We start from the raw sequence: 10,601 nt of genomic DNA, 5'->3' as shown, positions 1-10,601 counted from the left end.
TATATATATATATACATAGAGAGAGAGAGAGAGAGAGATATACAATGTCTCTGCGGTTGTATACAGCTGAGGAAGCGTTTGAGATAATGTGTTCAGACACAGACAGCGCTAGAGAGCCCGATTGGCTGTCCACAGCCACATATAATCCCCAGATTCCTGATTTTACTTCTGCATCATGGATTAGTATAGATACCACCGGATATAGTGCGGCAGATTTTTTTAAGTTCTTCTTTTCAGAAGGCTTAATTAACTTAATGGTTATACAAACCAATTTGTATGCCCAACAATCTATGACAAGTAACGTGGGGTCTTTTAATGTCAGATCCAACATCTGGTATCCAGTCGACCAGGCAGAAATGCTAAAATTTTGGGGCCTTCTTTTAAATATGGGCATTGTGAGAAAGCCCACTATAAGGTCATATTGGTTGACTGATGTCCTGTACGATACCCCCATGTATCATGCAGTGATGAAATGCAAACGTTCTGAGGCTATAATGCGTTTCATTCACTACATGGACAATTCCCAATGTCCACCAGAAAGTGACCCCAGCTATAATCGGCTATATGAAATAAGGCCTCTTATTAGCCATTTTAATATAAAACTTGCAGAGGCATATACCCCAGAAATGGATCTTGCCGTTGATGAATCCCTGGTTCTATTCAAGGGGAGAATAAAATTCCGGCAGCATCTACCCAGCAAGAGAGCCAGATATGGCATGAAAGTCTATAAAATCTGCGAAAGCAGCACTGGCTACACGCACCGTTTTAGGGCATATGTGGGAAAGGATACCCAAATAAACCCTCCTGAATGCCCCCCTTATGCTCAATTTAAATGGACCAATCGTCTGGGACCTAATTTACCCACTACTAGACAGGGGGTACCACTTGTAAATTGAAAATTTTTATAAAAGTGTTCCCCTGTTTCAAATTTTATTTAAAAAAAAACGGTGGCTTGTGGCACAATTAGACACAACAAGAAAGGCCTTCCAAAGGCGCTGGTGAACCTAAAATTAAAGGCCAATGAAAGTCGGGCTCTTTGTCATGAGGACATAATGATCGTTAAGTACAGGGATAAAAAAGATGTCCTCATGATCACCTCAATCCATGGTGATGAAAGGAGTCCTGTTTCTGTGCGAGGGACGAATGCCACCATTACTAAACCGCTCTGCACACAGCAGTACAATAAACATATGGAAGGGGTGGACTTTGCCGACCAAATGCTACAGCCCTATAGTGCAGTTAGAAAATCCAGGGTCTGGTACAAAAAATTGGCCATCCATCCTGTGCAAATGGCACTGTATAATTTATTTACTATATACAGGAAAGCAGGAAACCAGGGACCTTACCTGAACTACTAGGAAAAGGTCATAACATTTTTTATTTTTGGAGACCAGGGTGGGGAGACCACGGCTAGAACCTCCAGCGAGGCCAGCAGAGTAATTCCGGGACAGCATTTTCCATCCCAAGTGCCCCCAACTGCTAATAAGAGATGTCCCCAAAAGAGGTGCGGGGGGTGTGTTTCAAAAATGGAACAAGAAGAGACGCAGGCTACCAGTGGGGTACTTGCCCAGACAAACCAGGCCTCTGTATTCACGAATGCTTTCGCATATACCATTCGTCACTAGATTATTACATTTTTATGTTATTTGTACTCTCGTTTTGTCCCATCAGACATTTGCATTACTTTATTTTCTAATTCATTCTCTACTTAATTTTCACCCCATTTCTCATTACCATATTGGCCACTTATCATTTGGATTCCAGAAAAAGTCTAATCAAAATTAAAATTCTCATTATACCCCTAGATGAATATCTTGAGGGTTGTTGTTTTATCAATTACTTGAGTTATTTTTCTTTTGCCCTAGTCCCTCAAAGACTCGGCAGACATGAAATGGTGCCAGTAAATTATTCCAGCTAGAATGATGCCATGAAAGCCTGTCGTGTATCGAAACAGCAGATTAGAGCCTTATTGGGTTGTTGTTTTTTTAGCACAGAAATACCAGCGCAATAAAATGTGGGGTGCATTTCCTCAGTTTACTTTGCTTTGTACAAATAAACTATTCATGAAAGTGACACATTTGTGAAAAAAAAAAGCCATTCTAATTTTTCCCACTTGCTTTGCATAAATTCAGGGTTTGGTCTAAATGCTCACTACACCCCTAGATAAATACATTGAGGGGGTCTAGTTTTCTAAATTGGGTCATTTATGTGGAGTTTCTATCATTCTGGCAGCTCAAAACCTCTCCAAATCTTAATGAACACCCCCAGGTCCGCCATCTTTGTACACCTATTAAGCCTTGCCTCAGGCAGGGCTTAATAGATGCCTCTCAGAATCACAATATACTGCAATACATTAGTATTGCAGTACATAGTGCAAGCGACCTAACGATCGCTGGTTGAAGTCCCCTAGGGGGACTAATAAAAAAAGTAAAAATTAGTTAAATAAAGTTTTTTTTCTGTGTAAAAAAAAAAATCTATATTAAAAGTTTAAAAAAAAACCTGTTTGCCATTTCCCCCCTAGAGCATAGTAAAAAAATAAATAAATAAACATAATTGGTATCGCCGCATCCGTAAAAGTCTGAACTATTACAATATATCATTATTTAACCCACCCACCATAACAAAAATTATTTGTAAAATACAGAATCGCTATTTTTTTGGTCACCTAATCTCCCACACAAAATGAAATAAAAAGTGATCAAACCGTCGCATGTACACCAAAATGGTATCATTAAAAACTACAGCTTATCCCGCAAAAAATAAGCTCTCATACTACTTAATAGACGGAAAAATAAAAAAGTTATGTGTAATGACGGGGTAGAGAGACAGACAGGTGAGCCCTAATCTACCCGCCACTCAGTCCCTGCCTACTTGCACGGCCCGTCCTAGGCGACGGCGTACAACTGGGCGACGGTCCCTACGCTCAATATGTGCACGACAGACAAACAGACAAGGGTACAACAGAAGCTAAGGGAAATGGGGCAGTTGCCCACGGCAACACCGTGAGCAATAAGAGTGTACGAGGTACTAAACGCAGAGCAGGAGAGTTGTCAGTAAAGCCAGGGTCAATTAAGCAGAGGTAAATAGTACTAGCAGGAGCAGCAGAGCCAGGAAACCAGACAGAATCACAGGCAAAGGAGGAGCAGGAAATGAAGGTATAAATAGACAGAGGGCGGGAGCTAGCTCCGTCTGGCCAGGCTGTGATAGGCTCTCCCACTCCTCAGCCTCCCAGCCTGAGTGGTAGCAGATCGAGTCACTCTATCAGACTTAGGAGCAAGTGCAGACTGATTAACCATGGGTGTCGACACAGAAGCTGTGTCTGGCAGATCCTTTACATTATGGCTCTTGGAATTTTGCAACACAAATGTAAAGGATCTGCCAGGCACAGCTTCGGGGTCAACGCCCATAGATAATCAGTCTGCACCTGCTTCTATGTCTGGGAGACTGACTCCATCTTCCACCACTCAGGGTGGCAGGCTTAGGAGTGGGAGAACCTATCACAGCCTGGCCAGACGGAGCTAATTCCCGCCCTCTGTCTATTTATACCCGCCCTACAGAGGGCAGGAGCTAGCTCCGTCTGGCCAGGCTGTGATAGGTTCTCCCACTCCTAAGCCTGCCACCCTGAGTGGTGGAAGATGGAGTCAGTCTCCCGGACATAGATGCAGGTGCAGACTGATTATCTATGGGCGTTGACCCCGAAGCTGTGCCTGGCAGATCCTTTACAACAAAATCAATTTTCTTTTTTACACTTGTTTTTACTTGTAAAAGTAGTAAAATATAGAAAAACTATATATATTTGATATCGCCATTATCGTATTGACCCACAGAATAAAGTTAACATGTTGTTTTAATTGCATAGTGAATTGCGTAAAAACGGTGCGCAAAAAACCATGGAGGAATCACAGTTTTTTTCATTTTCTACCCCACAAATATTTTTTTTCCCGTTTCCTAGTACATTATATGGCAAAATAAATGGTGCTACGAAAAACTTCAACTCATCTCGCAAAAATCAAGCCCTCATAGTACTGTATAGACGGAAAAATAAAGACGTTATGGCTTTTGGAGGGTGGGGAGGAAAAAACGAAAATGAAAATCTGAAAAAGGACTGCGGCGGGAAGGGGTTAAGGTCCAAACAGGCTGGGTCCTTAAGGGGTTAAACGATAATGTAAATTTACAAAAAAACTGGCAAGTACAAAAAGTAAACTCGTCCTGCAAAAAACAGTATCATATACAGTGAAGGAAATAAGTATTTCATCCCTTGCTGATTTTGTAAGTTTGCCCACTGTCAAAGACATGAACAGTCTAGAATTTTTAGGCTAGGTTAATTTTACCAGTGAGAGATAGATTATATATATATATATATATATATATAAAAAAAAAAAAAAAAAAAAAAAAAAAAATCACATAGTCAAAATTATATATATTTATTTGCATTGTGCACAGAGAAATAAGTATTTGATCCCCTACCAACCATTAAGAGTTTAGCCTCCTCCAGACCAGTTACATGCTCCAAATCAACTTGGTGCCTGCATTAAAGACAGCTCTTACATGGTCACCTGTATAAAAGACTCCTGTCCACAGACTCAATTAATCAATAATGACTCTAACCTCTACAACATGGGCAAGACCAAAGAGCTTTCTAAGGATGTCAGGGGCAAGATCGAAGACCTGCACAAGGCTGGAATGGGCTACAAAACCATAAGTAAGACGCTGGGTGAGAAGGAGACAATTGTTGGTGCAATAGTAAGAAAATGGAAGACATACAAAATGACTGTCAATCGACATCGATCTGGGGCTCCATGCAAAATCTCACCTCGTGGGGTATCCTTTATCCTGAGGAAGGTGAGAGCTCAGCCGAAAACTACACGGGGGGAACTTGTTAATGATCTCAAGGCAGCTGGGACCACAGTCACCAAGAAAACCATTGGTAACACATTACGCCGTAATGGATTAAAATCTTGCAGTGCCTGCAAGGTCCCCCTGCTCAAGAAGGCACATGTACAGGCCCGTCTGAAGTTTGCAAATGAACATCTGGATGATACTGAGAGGGATTGGGAGAAGGTGCTGTGGTCAGATGAGACTAAAATTGAGCTCTTTGGCATTAACTCAACTCGCCGTGTTTGGAGGAAGAGAAATGCTGCCTATGACCCAAAGAACACCGTCCCCACTGTCAAGCATGGAGGTGGAAACATTATGCTTTGGGGGTGTTTCTCTGCTAAGGGCAGAGGACTACTTCACCAGATCAATGGGAGAATGGATGGAGCCATGTACCATCAAATCCTGAGTGACAACCTCCTTCCCTCCACCAGGACATTAAAAATGGCTCGTGGCTGGGTCTTGCAGCACGACAATAACCCGAAACATACAGCAAAGGCAACAAAGGAGTGGCTCAAAAAGAAGCACATTAAGGTCATGGAGTGGCCTAGCCAGTCTCCAGACCTTAATCCCATCGAAAACTTATGGAGGGAGCTGAAGATCCGAGTTGCCAAGCGACAGCCTCGAAATCTTAATGATTTACAGATGATCTGCAAATAGGAGTGGGCCAAAATTCCATCTAACATGTGTGCAAACCTCATCATCAACTACAAAAAACGTCTGACTGCTGTGCTTGCCAACAAGGGTTTTGCCACCAAGTATTAAGTCTGGTTTGCCAAAGGGATCAAATACTCATTTCTCTGTGCACAATGCAAATAAATATATATAATTTTGACAATGTGATTTTGTGTTTTTTTTTAATATAATCTATCTCTCACTGGTAAAATTAAACTAGCCTAAAAATTCTAGACTGTTCATGTCTTTGACAGTTGGCAAACGTACAAAATCAGCAAGGGATTAAATACTTATTTCGTTCACTGTAGCTACATCGTACAAAAGTTTTGAGCTCCCCGCTAGCCCCCTCCACGCTACGCCCCTTTATATGTAAAGCTGCTTTTTACTCAGAGAAGGAATATTATTAATACAACGCTCCACAGACACAGATGAGTGGTAGAAGTTTATTGATGTAATGAATATCTGTGCAGTTGTTATCGCACTTTCCTCACAGCAAGAATGGAAAGTCTCGTAGCGGCTTCTACCATAGAATGTGGGATGAATTAATAGCGCGCTATTGGCAGTCTATGATATCACTACAGTGACATAATGGTGGAAACACGCACATTCACTATCACACCGGCAATCACCAGGACTCCCTAATACTGTCCTCATAGTTATGATAATGATGGACAGGGGCGTAGCTATAGGGGGTGCACCTGGGCCCTGGAGTCTGAGGGGCCCAAAAGCCCTTGGCCGCATAAGAAGACACCAGTATTATAGATGATATATGGTAGGTCGGGGCCCTGTTGTAGATTTTACATTGGGACACAGGAGCTACAAGTTACGCCTCTGATGATGGATCACCACTGAAAAGATGGAGGAGTCTTCCTCAACTAAACCCTTCACAGCCGCCATTATGTTCAATCCAGATGTTGACCTACTTTACCAGCCAATATGTCATGTGCCAGAGCCAGAACAAGCGATATTCTACAAGCAGCAGCGCTCATCAGACACTTTCTCTTTCCAGCAATTTCTGAATGTTGTGCAGCTTCACTAGTAGCAGCAGTAACAGGGCAGCGACCAGCAGGAGTGGAACGCCGACAGCACCGCTGATGATCAGGATTTTTCTCAGGCTGTCATCTGTAATGCTGACAGTGGCTGCAAGATCTTGTTGTGTGGCTGGAGGCGCTGTTATTGCGGCTGCTGTATGCGCTGTTGTTGTATGGATATTTGGCGCTCTTATTGCGGCTGCTGTATGCGCTGCTGTTTTTGTTTTTGCAGCCATTTTTCTTGCTGCTGCTAGACGCACTTTTAGTTTCTGGATTGCTGCTGGGGCTGGTGGTGTTTTTATGGTTGTTTGATAAGAGGCTGTTGGAAAACAAGAAAATGATTAGAAAATCAATAATTGATTATCAGAACTGTATTACAGAGATGAGAGATGTGGGAGAGTAGAGAAGCTTACGTTCAGTTGTTGTGTCTTCCATCCAGGGATAGGACTCCTCGTCATAATCTGGTGGCGCTGGTGATAATTCTGGAAATAAGACGTGTCACACAGTTCATCATTAGTAAATGTTTTCTTCTGGTCACTACTTATTTCTGGTGTGAATGTTATGTATAAATGTCAGTATATGGCGTGTGCATGGAGCCTGTACAGAGGAGAACACAATTCCTGCAGCTCCGTACTATGGAGCTATAGGCGCTCTATGTCAGATTAATATGGAATCAGACCGAAAACCCTCCACATGTCTATGGCGCCATATTACGACTCTGTATAACTCGGAGGTGGTATAGAGGCATAACATGGTGCTGTACATGAGCCCCATATCTGTGTATATAACATTTATATCAATGACAAGAATGATCTTAAAGACTGAAGTAAACGTTACCTGCACGGTATATGGTTTCTGCCTTCTCAGGAGATGTTTTTCCTGCATTGATTTTACGAGCTAAAAATTAAAAATGAAATCATTTAAAATTCCATGAAGCTAAAATAAAACAAGTAATACAAATCCTGATATTGTGATATTATAGCTATAGCTGTGTGATGCTTCTAATATTGGGATAGATAGAAGAACTTGTCATCATAAGATAAGAGACATAACAGTCTGTGCCCAGGTCCAGACCAAATATGACTGACAGTGACTGGTATATAGTATATCTACTCTCATAACGACTGATACATCCACTGGTAACAGGCTGTGGCATTAGTGGGCATTACCATGACACTGGACCTGCCTGTCCTGACACAAACACAAATTCTATTATATCATTCCAGTGTATGTGACTTATATTCTCTTACTCAACGACATCTTATAATCATTTACTTATTAGACATGTCATTAAATGGATATTATGTCAATCAGAAAACTGTTCCCTAACCAGTGTCTCAGAGTTACATGTGTTACTGTGTGATCTGCTGTGTCTCTGTATATAGAGGTGGATAACCTCCCTGTTTATATGAGATACCATGTTATATTATTAGTGTTATTATCTCAGTGTCTATAAAGAATTACCTCACATAGAACTTACCGCGCTTCTTTTTAGTCCCAGCCATCATCTTCTTTAATATTTTTAGCTCTTTCTGTATATCGGTTTCACCTACATGATAAAATTCCAGCCATTAACCTTTATTATTCTAGAGGTAGGTTGTCCAGATCTGGTACAATATCTACCTCATTATTTACACTTTATTAAGAACGATTGTCTACAATTTTCATAGAAATGTCTCATTGATTTGCAGCATCTACAGTTCTGCTTGGTTTGTATTGTATTATTTAGAGCAGTTAGATTTCTACTATAAAGTGTCGACTTTCTCCTGAAACTAAAAAGCCGCGCGGCATCATGGATGTAACAAATATCCTGCTGCTGAGGTGCAAATAATTTACTGCAACTTATTTACTATTCAAGACCTAACTACACCCAAAACCTAAATATTCCCTGGTGACTGCAATAGACCCCAATATCCCTCTTCTACCCATGTCACAATCACAGGGTCCTTTAGTTAACCGTGTGACATGGAGGGGACATTGTGGTCACTGGGGATTTAATTTCCCTGACTAATAATATAGTCACCCTGCAGGGTCAAGTGTGAGAAATAGATGATTTTAACCCCTGTAGAGCCACTAACTTCTTAGTCTGTTAATAAATGTATTCCCATGTACAGTATTATTTATTACATCTGTGAGGGTCATTCTTTACAAGTTTATATATATAATATGAATGATGTAATAGACTGGAGAAGACGTTACCTGCATGGTCGGATGTTTCTACGTCCTCATTGATTTTACGACCTGAAAATTAGTAATAAAATTATTTTAGAGGTTATAAGTAAAAAACAAACGAAGTATGAATCCTGATATTGTGTTATTATAGATATAAGTGTGTGATGCTTATAGTAGTGGAATAGATAGAAGAACTTGTAATCATAAGATAAAAGACATAACGCTCTGTGCCCAGGTAATGGCCAAATATCTGACTGTTAAGCAGTATATTTACTCTTATAATGACAGATATATCCAATGGTAACAGGCTGTGGCATTAGTGGGCATTGCCATAACACTGAACATGTATTTCCTTACATCATATTCAGTCCACTACCATAGTACTCTGATGTTTCCTCCTAATGTACAACTGTGCAGTGTATTATTGTTCATTCTACTAAACCAGATTACTGGCCCCTCATCACAGTAAAACTATGGGGTATAGTGTGTTGGAGGACAACATAGTGTATGTTGTCAGTCAATGCAGAATATGAGTGTGAACTGCATCAGGAAATTTTTTCTTCATTGATAGTGGAATAAAGCGTCATGTAAAGCAAAGGGCCAAATCCTTGTATGTTATTCTAATGGGTCATATATAAAGACTGGTGAGTGGTGTGCCAGTCTGGAAAGGGGTGCAGTATGTCTTTGTACATAGCGGTGGATCTACCACCATATTGTCCCTCTTTGTATGAGATAGTAATATTACTACTGCCTCGAGACAATTACTGTCTATAGAAATACATTGGGTCATAGTTACATGTAATTTTCAGGAGATTAATTGTCTCAATGGTTATAAAGAAATTCCTCAGACAGAACTTACCAAGCTTTGTCCTAAACACAACCCGGATTTTCTTTGGTTGAATTGTTGTGGTAAAACCGATATCTCCTGTATGATAAAAATTCACATTCACTTTTATTATTGAAGATTTCCTTTTTACCAAATAGACTACAGGGATGTAACTGAGTATTCGGACTCTCTTAGGAATGATTATTTTCAGATAAGAGCGTCATATATATTTCCTGTAATATTTCCATGATTTCCAGTCCCCTCTACATCTCCGCTTCTTCTACACTGGGACATTTGGAGATGTTATATTTTTATTAATTGTAGATTCCACATGAAGAACAAGATATGAGGCTGAGAACAACAAGAAGATCAAGATGAACTTACCATGGAGGATTCCACGTGGAACAATGATGGATTTTAGTTGTTTTTTGGTGGAAATTCCATTGGAGTGTCCTATGTGAGAAAAGTACATGAATTACCCTCCATAACTATATATTTATTCATAGCTTGTCCAGTCTATTCTGTTACATAGAAGTCATTAAACTGCATTATTAATCATCTACTTTATATATAGATTTTTCGTACTATATATCAGCCTCGTACTAGAACAGACAATAAATGTATCTAGAGAACTCACCGATCCCCTGTAGATCAGAAGAAGTCGGGGATGTAAACCCCTGTGTTGTGCTTGTTATTACTGCACTTGTTGGACCTGGAAGAAAATACAGAGAAATTGTTGATCTAATCCCAATAATCCTAATCCATTAACTCCGTACTACATGACTCTATGTGATGAAGTAATGGGGTTCTAGTCTACTGAAATGTCTCCAGGTTCCTCCTCCTGACTGGACGTCCTTCTATACATTGCTGACCACAAGTGTCTTCAGGTTCCTCCTCCTGGATGTTGAGTGTGGACACAGAAGACAATGTGCGGGATAGAGACTTGTATCTTCTGTCCCTGACTGCTGCATGTATAAGCGGAGCCGTTATGTCCTCTATGGATAGATATGAGTCTGTTCTAT

At 40.5% G+C, this 10,601-nt stretch overlaps 1 long non-coding RNA gene across 1 annotated transcript; it reads right to left on the bottom strand.

Annotated features, from left to right (window-relative positions):
* Positions 1-8,064: 8,064 nt before the first annotated feature.
* Positions 8,065-10,036, bottom strand: LOC142748333 (uncharacterized). Its single transcript, XR_012882231.1, has 4 exons — positions 9,964-10,036; positions 9,613-9,678; positions 8,781-8,822; positions 8,065-8,130 (listed from the first exon to the last, which is right to left on the bottom strand). It is a non-coding gene; the product is annotated as an uncharacterized LOC142748333 (long non-coding RNA).
* Positions 10,037-10,601: the final 565 nt, after the last annotated feature.

Source organism: Rhinoderma darwinii, chromosome 3 (assembly GCF_050947455.1).
Source record: "Rhinoderma darwinii isolate aRhiDar2 chromosome 3, aRhiDar2.hap1, whole genome shotgun sequence".
Taxonomy (NCBI): Eukaryota; Metazoa; Chordata; class Amphibia; order Anura; family Rhinodermatidae; genus Rhinoderma; species Rhinoderma darwinii.
Note: the sequence above shows the minus strand (reverse complement) of the source record. Positions and strands in the feature narration are given on the sequence as shown.